The 13,252-nt window shown below is 39.1% G+C and overlaps 1 long non-coding RNA gene across 1 annotated transcript; it reads left to right on the top strand.

Annotated features, from left to right (window-relative positions):
- The first annotated feature begins 9 nt into the window (after positions 1-9).
- On the top strand, positions 10-12,919 carry LOC144284701 (uncharacterized). The gene is made up of 4 exons (XR_013353148.1): positions 10-256; positions 4,358-4,458; positions 6,368-6,479; positions 12,693-12,919. It is a non-coding gene; the product is annotated as an uncharacterized LOC144284701 (long non-coding RNA).
- The last annotated feature ends 333 nt before the right edge of the window (positions 12,920-13,252 follow it).

The following is a 13,252-nucleotide window of genomic DNA, read 5'->3' as shown; positions in this document are numbered from 1 at the left end:
ACGGGCGTCCCTCGCTCAGGTGACGTCAGACCCCGTCTCCTAGGAGACCCGGAGACCGCTGGTGATTTTTTTTGTCTTCTCTCATAAACTACAATTCGTTTTTATTAGGCAAGACTAGCATTATGTACCTTTTTTTTTTTTAATTATAAACAAAGCAGTTACTGAGCACGTAGGGTTTTTTGTCCAGTTGTGGGTTAAAAGTCTGTGGCTGGCTGTACATGGGATTCATGGTTAATTCTGAAAACCAGGAATCACAGTAAGTTTGCAAGAATCTATGTAATTAAGAAATAAGTATTATAATAATAGTAATTACAGTTAACACTAAGAGTGGTTAGTATGTGTCCTTAGTGCTTTGCATATAATAATTAACTTAATCCCACAGTCCTATGAAGTAGATACTATTATCCCCATTTTACAGATGAGGAAACCGAGGCACAACTGTGGTGCACGTTACTCTGATGACCATAGTGTAGTGAATCAGCACATTAATGAGAAATAGGAAAGAGCATGAATACAAACAGTTCTTCAAAGAAACATGGTTGTGAGGGAAGGAGATAACTTAGTAACAAGAAAAATCAAGGAAGAGTCTTTTAAGAAGGCAAAGCCTGGGGCATTTTAAATGCTGGCAGGAAAGAACTAGGAAACCTACTGGTTAAAGAAAGAGGAAGACTACTTGATGGAGTCAGGACCTAGAGAAGATGGAGGGTGTAGGTGTAAAAATTAGCTTTAGATGGAGCACCTGGGTGGCTCAGTGGTTGAGCGCCTGCCTTTGGCTCAGGGCGTGATCCTGGAGTCCTAGGATCGAGTCCCGCATCGGGCTCCCTGCATGGAGCCTGCTTCTCCCTCTGCCCGTGTCTCTGCCTCTCTCTCCGTGTGTCTCTCATGAATAAATAAAATAAAATAAAATAAAAAGATCAGGTTATTGGTTGCCTAGTGTTGGAGGGTGTGGGGGAGTGTTGGTGAATAATGGCTAATGAGTACTGGGTTTCTTTTTGAAATAATGAAAATGTTCTAAAATTGATGGTATAATGAAGGCACAACTATTGAATAAGCTAAGAGCCATTCAACTATACACTTTAATAGGTAAACTGTATGCATGTGAGTTTTTCAGGAAAGCTGTTGAAAAAGACTATGAGATAAGACTTTTAGAGAAGTGGATGTTGGGAATGGACTAGGACAACATTATCTTCTTTATTTACAAACTTACTATTTTAAAGATTTTATTTATTTATTTATGAGAGACACACAGAGAGGCAGAGACATAGGCAGAGGGAGAAGCAGGCTCCCAACAGTGAGCCTGATATGGGACTTGATCTCAAGACCCTGGGATCAGGACCCAAGCCAACTCAACCACTGAGCCACCCAGGTCCCCCAATGTTTTATTATTTTTACAGACAATTAATTACACAGACCTCAGTTCATTCCAGAAGAAATTTTTATTTCTCAGAGACTGCTTTTTTACCCATCTGTATATCTCTTTTGGGTCTTAGAGAATAGGATTTCCAATGCCCTCTCTTATTTTCCTTTTCATTTATAGAATGAAATATTATATAGAAATTATAGAATCTATATTTATATAGATATATATTAAAAGCGTTGTTATAATAAAATCTGTTATGTAGGTGAAGATGGAAATAGTAGATAGAATTCTCTCATCTTTTTAGGTAAAAAAAAAAGTCAAAGGAAATTCAAGAAAACTATCCAGACTGAATTAGAATAATCATTTTTGGGCCGCAGCTCTCAGAATTTTGGGGCTCAGGAACACTTTGTACTCTTAAAAATTATTAAGGATCCCAAAAAAACTTCTATTTATATGGGATATATCTAATGGTAATTGCTGTACTATAAGTTGAGAAAATTAAATATATATATTTATTTATTTAACCTGTTACATGTCAATATATTTTATGTAATATATACATTTTTAAGATTTTATTTATTTATTCATGAGAAACACAGAGAGAGGCAGAGTCACAGGCAGAGGGAGAAGCAGGCTCCATGCAGGAAGCCCAATGTGGGACTCAGTCCCAGGACCTGGGATCATGCCCTCAGCCGAAGGCAAATGCTCAACCATTGAGCCACCCAGGTGTCCCCAACACATTTTATTTAAAAAAGTATTTTGTTAAATCAAAAATTAGTGAGAGGCACCCAGCTAGCTCAGTTGGTAGAGCATGCAACCCAGGTCCTGGGACTGGTTGTGAGTTTGAGCCCCATGCTGGGTGTTGAGATTATTTAACAAAAATAAAATCTTTAAAAATTAAATTAAATAAAAAATTGGAGAAAAGAATAGCATCATTTTGCATTTTTTGCAAATCTCTTTAATGGTTAATCAGATGACAGCTAGAATCTCCTATCTGCTTCTGAATTCAGTCTGTTGTGATGTCGGCACAGTGCAAATGCCAACACAAAGAGAAAGGAAGATAACATCTTAGTATTTTTATGAACACAGTGTTGATCTCATGAACCCCTGAAATGTCCGGCGATTGCAGGAGCCTCAGATCATAGCACACTGACCACTGGTTTAGGGCTAAAATTCCTTATAATGGTTGCTTTGACTAGGTTTCCCATTTCATTTTAACAGAATCATTATTTAATAATTACATTTCAAAATATGTGCACAGATGCCTAGGAATATGTACAAAAATTATGTAACAAAGGACGTGCCTCACAACTAAACATTTACTTTTGTTCTATGAAAATATAGAAACCAGGGTCACCTGGATGGTTCAGTTGGTAAAGCATCCAACTCTTGACTTCAGCTCTGGTCATGATCTCAGGGCTGTGGGCTTGAGCTCCATGTCAGGCTCTGAGCTTGTCCCTTTCCCTCTGCTCCTCCTTCTGCTCTCTCTCTCTCTCTTCCCATGCCTCTAAAATAAATAAATAAAATCTTTTTTTAAAAAAAGCCATTTTAATTACAGAAGAGGAGTGGCTAACAGAAAAAGGAAATCCCTCACAATGCCATGATAGTCTTACAGTTGATGACTTTAAATGCAGAGCCCATTGCCCTTCTACTCAACTTTAGGTATATTTTTCGGTAATCACGATTGCTGAAAAGCCCAGAAGGAAGCTAGAATGTGTCACTAATGGTTGTGAAGCTTTGTGTGAGGAAGTGAGAGAAGGCAGGAGGGGAACAGGTTTAAGTCCAGGCCAGAGTCAGTATATGTGCTGCCGAAGCGAGCACTGGGCCAGAGTCAGTAATACAGGAGCAAGAACTGAGGTAGTACTGGTCTCAGTAATTCTGGGGGTGATGATACAACAGGTCTAAACAAACCCATATTGCTGCAACAGTTGGTATGGCCACGTACAGAGCCTGGGTACCAAACAAAATGAACTTTGAATAGATGGATCTGGAAAATGATCTTATAAACACCACTGAAAATCAGGGAAATAAAACTTAGGGTATGAGCCAGGAAATAAGAGGCTACACTCTGTTTTCACATATATTAAAGAACCACATATATTAAAACACAGAGGTGAACTGGCGCTGTCTTCAGAACATGTCCCTCTACTGTGGAGACACACGCACCAGTGGGGAAGATGGCGGGAAGCATTCGGGAAAGTAGGGACGGAGGAAGGGTGCTGGAGGTTGGTCGGAGGGCGAGGAGACCACAAACCACCAGACCACACAGAAAAAATGAGTCATGTTTTCCTAAAATGAAATGCAAAACCAGCACAAGAAAAAGAAAGAGGATTGAACCGTCTGCTCACTGATAGAAGCCTCATTCTGTTGAAAGCAGAGCCTCAGATACATCCTTTCCCTCCTTTGTCGGAGATTAAAGTGTTCAGATTTAAATGTTAGATGACAGGAACCTCTATATAGAACTTAACTCTGACCACATGGAAAGGCAGCAATGGAAAGTGACTGTATTTTAGAGGAAACATGGGTCTAGTCAGATAGGTCCCAGACTTAAGAATAGTAGAATTCCAGTGGAGGGGCGGGGGGAAGCTATAACCTGTGGGTAGACAATGGAAAAGTGAATAGGGCCAAAGGAAGATGGCTCTAAAAATGAGTCAGTCTCTTATAGAGTGGAATTATCATTAATATATATATATATATATATATATATATATTTTTTTTTTTTATTTAAAAGAGAGCACACAAGTGAGGTAGCATGAGTAGGGGGAGGGGCAGAGTGAGAAGCAGCAGGTAGCCCTCCCCCCAGCAGGTAGCCTGATGTGGAGCTTGATCCCAGGACCCTGGGATCATGACCTGAGCCAAAGACAGATGCTTTATTGACTGAGCCACCCAGGCACCCCTGATATATTTTGATTAAATCAAGCATTTAATAGTTTATTAATAACATAGAAAAGTAAAAGCGGACAGATAGAATGTTCACTACTGTGAACATTCTAAAAGGTTTAGAAGAGTACAGCCGATACCCTCGAACCTATCAATTCCCCTCCAAGAAGCCATCCCTTGGAAATATGAGCCCAAGTACATAAAGAAATATGTGCCAGGTAAGTGCTGAAGCTTTGCTTGTAAAATCATACCAATGTCTATAAATAGGTGATTGATTTAATAATTATGGTATTTCACATCAGGGATTATTTCATAGCACTCAGAGAAGAAGGGAGCTGTATATATGGAAACGGAAAAGATTGGGAGCATAATACTGTTGGGGTGAAAAGCAAGAGGCAGAGCTGGGTGTGGTCAGAGGCTGTGAGCACAAGGGGAGAGCCCAGCACCACTGAAGACAGAGAGGCTGGAAGAAAACCAAAGACAAAAGAAACAGGAGACAAGTGTTAATATTGGCTTATCACGTGTAACAAATATACCACAGATGGTAATCATTGCTGAAACAGGGTGTCAGGTACCTGGGTACATGGGTCCAGGTACATTTTGTTCTATCTTATCAATTTTCCTATAAATGTAACAGTATTTGTAAAAACTAAAGCCTAGTTAAAAATGTATGTGTACAAGGATGAGAATTTTATAGATGAAAAGATGCTTTTTGAAGTAGCAATTTAGTATATCTTATCACCTCCATATTAACAAAAATGAGGGGTAAAGTGTGAGAAATAACACAATATATTTATAGTTACATTAGAAAATCCCAGTAAGTCATGGTAAAAGACTGCAACGTTTCATATAAATTACATATTGCTTATAATTTATAAATTGATTTTTAACTCCTGGTAGCAAAGGAAAATTCTTTGCCTTGTTTTAGATAAAGTAAAGCTAAACTGAGAAGCTCATTTTTACCCACTGTAGACTCAAAACTATTTTGTTCCTGCTGCTCTCCCAAAGCCTCCTGTCAAGCTCGAATATATAACTTTTCTTCATTTTTGATCTCAGCATTTGTAAGGGATAAATAATTGATTAGCACAGGAATTCTGGGACTATATTCAGCTTATGCTCAGCACTAAGCTATTTCTAAATGTCCTTAGGCCTCACCCAAAATGTGCATCACAAAGATGTCAGTTGAAGCTGGGAAGTTCAGTGACAGTATGGATTAGAGTCATGAAATGTGAAGTGCAACCAGAGGAATAGTTGACGTCAGTTTCACTGCTCCTTAAGCAGTGTACTTGGCTACATAAAAAAATTCCCCTCGGTGTCTCTCCAGTAAAACTATAACCTCTTTGAGGGTAGAATCTTCCCTTCCAATTTTAACAAAATCTGTTGAAAACAGAAACTTCAAAATGCATTGAAGAAAAAGTATCATATATACATTTTTAAATTTATTATAACACAACATGAGATCTACTCTCGACAAATGTTTACGTGTATGATGTTGTACAGCAGAGCTCAGGAATCTATCCATCTTGCATAACTGACACTTTAGGCCCTTGATTAAAAGCTGCCCATTTCCCAATCCCTGTAGCCGCTAGAAACCAATGTTCTACTCTCTGACTCTGAGTTTTTTATTGTATTGTATTGTATTGTATTGTATTGTATTTATTTAATTTAATTTTATTTATCTTATCTTATTTTATAGAAGGAGTAAGGGGAGGCACAGAGGAAGAGGGAAAGAGAATCTCAAGCAGACTCCCCACTGAGTGCTAAACTGAAGTAGAGCTTGATTTCTTGACTCTGAAATCATGACCTGAGCTGAAACCAAGAGTCAGATGCTTAACTGAGCCACCCAGGTGCCCCTAAAAATAAAATCTTTTTTTTTTTCTTAAATAAAATCTTTAAAAAATTCCATTGTATGTACATGCCATGTTTTCTTTACTCATCTACCAACAGGCATTGAGATTATTTCTACATCTTGACTACTGTGAATAATACTACTGTGAGCATTGGAGGGCTAATAACTCTTTGAAATCCTGATTTAAATTCTTTGTATAAATACCTGGGAGTGGGATTGCTAGATTAGATGGTAGTTCCATTTTTCATTTTTTGAGGACTCTCCATACTGTTTTCCAGAGTGGCAGCACTATTTTGCATTCCCACCAGCAGAGTAGAAGAGTTCCCTTTCTCCACATCCCTGCCAACATTTATCATCCTTTGGAGTTTTTGATAACAGCCATTCTGACAGGTATGAGGTGGTATCTCATTGTGATGTTGATATGCATTTCCCTGATGATGAATGATGTTGAACATCTTTTCATGAATCTATTGGCCTTTTGTATATCTTCTTTGAAGAAATGTCTATTCAAGTATTTAGCCCATTTTTTAAAAGCTTTATTACATTGGTCTTGGCAGTGATTTCTTGGATATGACACCAAAAACACAGGCAACAAAAACAAAAATAGACAAGTAGGATTATATCAAACTAAAAATTTTCCACCCCACAAAGAAAACAAGCAATGAAATGGAAGGTTAACCTAAAGATGGAAGAAAATATCTATACCATCAAGTAGTAGGTAAATTGGTAAATTTCCAAAAAATTCATAAAACTTGGGCAGCCCCGGTGGCATAGCGGTTTAGTGCTGCCTGCAGCCCGAGGTGTAATCCTGGAGACCCAGGATCAAGGCCTATGTCAGGCTCCCTGCATGGAGCCTGCTTCTCCCTCTGCCTGTGTCTCTGCCTCTCTCTCTCTCTCTCTATGAAAAAATAAATAAAAAATCCTTAAAAAAATAAATAAAATAAAACTCATAAAACTCAAGAGCAAAAAAGTTAATAACCCAATTTAAAAAGGATGATTTTTTAAAACTTGATTTACTTTACATATATAAAAGGGTAACCTCTGTCTGCAAATGTTTCATACATAAAATTGTTTCTTTTTATTTAGTGTCAAAGATCTCAGGCCCAGCTCAGGGTGTAACTGAGGAACACCGTGAATACCATAAACCCAGGATGAGCCTCAGTTTTCACATGCTCAGAAAATAGCTTAACCTCTTTTATCCCTTCCTTCTACACCCCAAGGCATTTCTGGGATCCATTCGATTTGTGGCATATCCTGAGAAATGGGTCCCAGGGGCAGCCCCAGTGGCGCAGCGGTTTAGCACTGCCTGTGGCCCGAGGCATGATCCTGGAGACCCGGGATTGAGTCCTATGTTGGGCTCCCTGCATGGAGCCCGCTTCTCCCTCTGCCTGTGTCTCTGCCTCTCTCTCTCTCTCTCTCTCTCTGTGTGTGTCTCTATGAATAAATAAATAAAGTCTTAAAAAAAAAAGAAAAGAAATGGGTCCCAGTTAGGTTCTTCTGTGCAGTTTTCTTGTTGAGGATCTTATCCTGGCTTGCTACTGGTGCCCTGGTTGAACAATGATTTGACTGGACCCAGCTGTCCTCTGCAGGTGTTTACACTGAACCCTCAGAGGGCAAATGTACAAACTATGGTGGATAGACTTCCCACCAGTCTTGTGTTGTAGTCTCTCAGCTGGAACTCAGAGCCATGCAGCTGTCATCCAGACTTCTACCAGCCAGAGCCTTTTGGAAATATGTTTCTTCCACGTTGAGACCTTGCCCCTCAGTCAACAGCAACTGGGAACATAGGCCTAGCCATCTTCTCTCTTTATCTCATTTCACCCATTCTGTCCAGGCATCCATGCACGCCATACCATATCCCCCTCCTAGCTTTACAGACCAAGACCGCTGTTCATATCATCTCATGCCTATAGGGCGTCTGGAAGAATCTTGCACATGACCATCCATTATAAATTCTAGTTACCAAGGATCTGTTACATACTTCTAAAGCAAAGTCTTACTTTCTAGATATGCTGGAAGAAGGGAAGCTTGACTAGCTCACATCACTGAGCTGCATTCATCAATTATTAAGAATATACTTAGCTTACCATATGTAGTATTTAATTGAAGGCATAGAAAAGAATATGAAAAGGGCTATATTATTTATTTTTATCCAATTATGTTTCTTTTTAAAAATATTTTATTTATTTATTCATGAGAGACATAGAGAAAGGCAGAGGCACAGGCAGAGGGAGAAGCAGCCCGATGTGGGACTCGATCCGGGGACTCCAGGATCACACCCTGGGCTGAAGGCAGATGCTCAATCACTGAGCCACCCGAGCGTCCCTCCAATCATGTTTGTATCACTGGCCTCACCTCTCCCCCCAAACTAATTGTATCATAAGTGAGTGTCTGTCATAATCGGGAGTTTTAGAATTGGCATCTGTAAAACTGTCAGCAGTCCCTGTATACGGCTGGACCACAGACCATAAATTCAGGAGTTAGGGGGTGGCCACAGTTGGCCTTTTTACTGGAAAAGAGAAGTCCAGGCTTCAGAAGGATAGCCAAATGAATGCAGAAAGTAGAGAAGAAAGAGGAGAGATGGTACTTTGCCCATTTCTACTAATTTTCTTCATTTCATTTGGATCCTTTCCTGTGGCCCTGTTGTCCTTAAGTTTCTTGGTATATGCCTGTGTCTTTAGAAAAATCCCACCTTTTTTGCTTATTCGACATAAAGTTGAATTCTGGCACTTTTAATCAAATAGCCAATATTTACTAACAGTTACTTAAAATTCCAAGGGCTGTATGGTACTAAATGTTTTGCATATGCTCACTTAATCTTTATAAGAACATAGCGAAACAGAGAAAGATCATGCTCGTACCATTCTGTTTCACAAAGAATATTGAATAATAAACCCTGTGTTGTAATTAGTGATTTCTCTTGGCTGTCTCTCCCATTGACCTGTAAGCATCTTGAAGTCAGGAAATAGGATTTATTTATCATTGTACTCATAGCACAATGTTAAATGATTGGGTTAGGTCACTGATCATGGCTTTACTTTATTACAGTGCAAATATTTACACCTTCTCTCTCAATACATCTAACGTCCTGCAGGGGAGTAAGGGAGAGTATTATATCATTTGGGAGATGCTTTTAAAATGACACACACCTTCAAGTTCTGATGTGTACCCTTGAATCCCCACCTTCTTCAAGTTGCTCTGTGAGGACCCCCCCCCCCATTAATGCTGGAAATATGTTATGTAGCTCAAGTGTGGAAAGCTGTTGAGCAAAGGGTTGAGTACCATTATTGAGCTTCTTGAATTAAGCAATGTGCCTTTTAATTGCTATACGCCCATTGTCTAACAGAGTCCCTGGCACACAATGGATGCACGATATGTACTGATTGAATGAATTAGTAAGGTTGCTTTTTATCAAGTAGTTTCTAAATCTTTTTTTTTTTTTTAACCACTTCAAAGATATTTCTTATCTTCTGGATTCTGTTGTTTCTATTGAGAATTCTGCCACCAGTCTTAGTGTTATTCTTTTGAAAGCTTCTTTTCCTCTGGCTGCACTTGTGTATTTTCCTCTTTGTTTTTGGTTTCCAAGAAGTTCTACTGTGATATATCTACATGGAAATTTTTCTTTGTATTTATCTTGCTTGCGGCTCATTGGGATGATGGTATCTGTAGCTTCATATCTTTCATCAATTTTGGAACATTCTTTAGCATTATCTCTTCAAATATTGCTTCATCCCCATTCTCTTTTCTCTCTTGGTACTCTATTTACACATATTTTAATCCCTTCTGCCTCTTCCTCTTACTTCCTCTTCTTTTTTTTTTAATTTTTATTTATTTATGATAGTCACACAGAGAGAGAGAGAGAGAGAGAGAGAGAGAGAGAGAGGCAGAGACATAGGCAGAGGGAGAAGCAGGCTCCATGCACCGGGAGCCCAACGAGGGATTCGATCCCGGGTCTCCAGGATCACGCCCTGGGCCAAAGGCAGGCGCTAAACCGCTGCGCCACCCAGGGATCCCTCTTACTTCCTCTTCTATGGTTTCTTACCTTTTGTCTCTCAAGGCTCATGCTAGATATTTTTTTCCTGACCTCTTCCTAATTTATTCCCTTGTTAGCTGTGTCTAATATGAGGTTAAATGCATATACTGAATTCTTATAATAATAACCAAAGTTATTACTTTTTTAATTCTATAACTTTCATTTAGTTCTGCCTTATAGTTTCCAATGCTCTTTTGAGTTGTTTTTCGTCTCTTGGAACATAATCAGCATAGTTATTTTAACACCTCTGAGTAAGAAGAACTCCACTATTTTGATCCTTATGGGTATATTCTATTGTTTTTTGTTTCTCTAGGTTTCAGCTGACTTGACTCCTCATAAACCTATTTCTTTTTTGTTGTGTACAAGAACATTGTATATCAATTATTACAGAAATAATTTAAATCTGATATAATGTTATCTTTTGCTAGAGAAGATTTGTATTTGCTTTTGGCAGGTGGCTAGGGATACCAGGAATTCCAGATCAGATTAATTCAATAGAGGCCTTAAGATAATTGGAAGCTGAGCTTCAGTTCATCCTGATTTCTGGGATCTGCTCCTTGAATTTCCCAACCCACAGTGGTGTGTGTGTGTGTGTGTGTGTGTGTGTTTCTCTAGCACTCCCCCTCAGAGATCTCCCTCACAAAGCTATTAAAATATCTGCTGAGCTTTTCAATCTTTCAGTTACTTTTTTTAGTAAGACAGGTGCCTTGGGGGAATAGTAGACCTAATGCTGGATGTCACTCCTTGGGTTTAATTCTTCTCTAGATGCCAACCCTGTAATTTTTTTACTGTGTTGTTAATTCCCCTAATGCCTTCAAACAAATTATTTCTATATTTTGAGCAGCTTTTCTAATTGTTCTCAGTGGAGGAGTTATTCCTCATTATCCAGTCTACCATTTGCAGAAGGTATCGAATTCAATCCTTATTAAAATTTTATCCTTACCAGATAAGTTAATAGTAAAAACAAAACAAAAGCTTTTATTTTTTTTAAAATGTCATTTACCGTTTCTTTACTCATTAGTGAAGATGCTATTAAGCACTTTCTAAATAACTGAGAGGCAAGACAGGTGACTAAACAAGATAAAGGAAAAGATCTAAAAAAAAAAAAAAAAAAAAAGGAAAAGATCTGGTTGGTTCCCAAATTGTATAGTTAGCCTGAACAATGGAGATAAGAGAAACATTCCCCAAATTAGGTTGAGCAGACATTCTCCCTTTAAAAAGGCAATCCCATTCTCAGCTTTCATGTGTTATGTGTTACCTGAAGCAAACTTCTCTTTATGCAAAGCATAAAGCAATCAGGTATTTCATCAAAGAGGACCGAACTTATTTTTCCTTCCTCAATGACCTGGGGTTGTGCACACCATATGTCATACCAGGGGTGTAGGGGACACTGGGTTAAAGGTGCAAGCGAGGAGGTGACCTCTTAAGAAAGGTTATAGCTAAGTCAGTGATCAATACTAAATATGTCAAAGCCTGGGCCAGGTTGGGCCAGAGTGAACACGAGCAGAGGAAGCAAGATGGTGTTGGCAGTCAACCGGCCACAGTGCCCGAGGGAGGTCAGCAGAACTGGCTAGGGCAGTGGCAGCTGGAAGGATCCAGTGAGACATTGTAACTGGGACAATCTGCTTTCATTTCCTTCTTGTCCAGAGCCAGCCTTATTCTCAGTGGAGCCCAGAGGAATGCAAGGGAAGAGAATTTCACTCTGGTTTCTGTGGCAGAGGGAAGTGGAATTTTATACCTCTCCTGAAAGAGGCAATTACAGCCTCTAGGAGCAAAGCCCAGGTGGTATTTCCCCAGAGTTGATCCTGTTTCTCTCCCAGGTTGATAACTACCTCAGGGCAGAGATAATAGTTGTTGATACTATCTGCCACTGTGCTGATGTGAAGCTAAGAGATTAAATATACAAGCAGAAAAGTATAAGGAGAAAAATCAAGACTATGTTGCAAGCATCCCTCTGCTTCTGGTAACCATCACTGATTCTGCATTGGTGCACACCTGGAAAGCTAACACCCCTTCTTTCATGGAAACTGGAAAGAAATGTAGTGCATGAAGTCCTCCCCACTGTCTCTGGCTCACCTGCCTCATCTACCTCCACCACTCTAACCTGTTCATAGATCTCTAAATTGGAATGGAACTTGGAATTTTGTCATGAACAGGTCCTCACCCAGAGCAAGAATTCTTTTCAAAGCAATCCTATCAACTGGTCGACAAGATTGTGCCCAACCACCATCAGAATTAGAAAAATTACTGAGGCATTCTTTTTATTCTCATTTTATTACACATGAAAACACATGCAGAACAAAAGAGTATGCTGAGAGGATAATTCTCCGTCTGTTCAGTGCCCCTCACTGTGGCAACCATTGTACCTGGAGGGTTTTGTACACATATTTATATGATTGTTGTACCCTTCCTTCAGACAGCACCACACATATACTTTTTATGTAATCTGAATAAGAACATAATTTAATGTTAAGTTCCATTTTGAGCACTCTAATGGACAGAAAGTTGTGCCTAAATTGAACTGGAACTTATATCATTTCAAATTGTTTAGTCCTTGTCTTGGTTTCTAGAACTTCACGGAATGAGTGGAACTCTTCGATGCAGTGATGGTTCTGCAAGGGCTTCAAGACAGTGCTCGTCTCTCTCCCAGCACCCGCCAAAGTATTTTGAGTATCTTTATTTCTCCTATGGCATCGTAGAATTAAAAATAATTTTACTTATTCCTTGCCAGTAAAAACATCCAGAATAGTAAGCTTGCTTTGGGTTAAATAAAACCAGTTAATCACTTCTGGTGAAAGGATGATTGGTTTGTTCCTGTTCTTATAGCATTATTATGCCATTATATGGCATCATTATTGCTGTTATAGCATTTGGTTATATGTGGTTATGTCCCGAAGACTTTATGCATCTCAATTATCTTAATTTTACTTGCCTAAATAAGACATTTTATGACTTGGGTTTTTTTGCACCTACAAAAGTAGACTTTAAAAATCAGGATAACTTTTTTTTTAAAGATCCTATTTATTCATGAGAGACACACAGAGAGAGGCAGAGACCTAGGCAGAGGGAGAAGCAGACTCCCTGTGGGGGTCCGATGCAGGACTCAATCCCAAGATCTGGGATCATGCCT

The sequence above is a fragment of the Canis aureus genome, chromosome 15, assembly GCF_053574225.1.
Source record: "Canis aureus isolate CA01 chromosome 15, VMU_Caureus_v.1.0, whole genome shotgun sequence".
In the NCBI taxonomy this organism is placed as follows: domain Eukaryota; kingdom Metazoa; phylum Chordata; class Mammalia; order Carnivora; family Canidae; genus Canis; species Canis aureus.
This window is presented reverse-complemented; position numbering and strand designations above follow the sequence as displayed.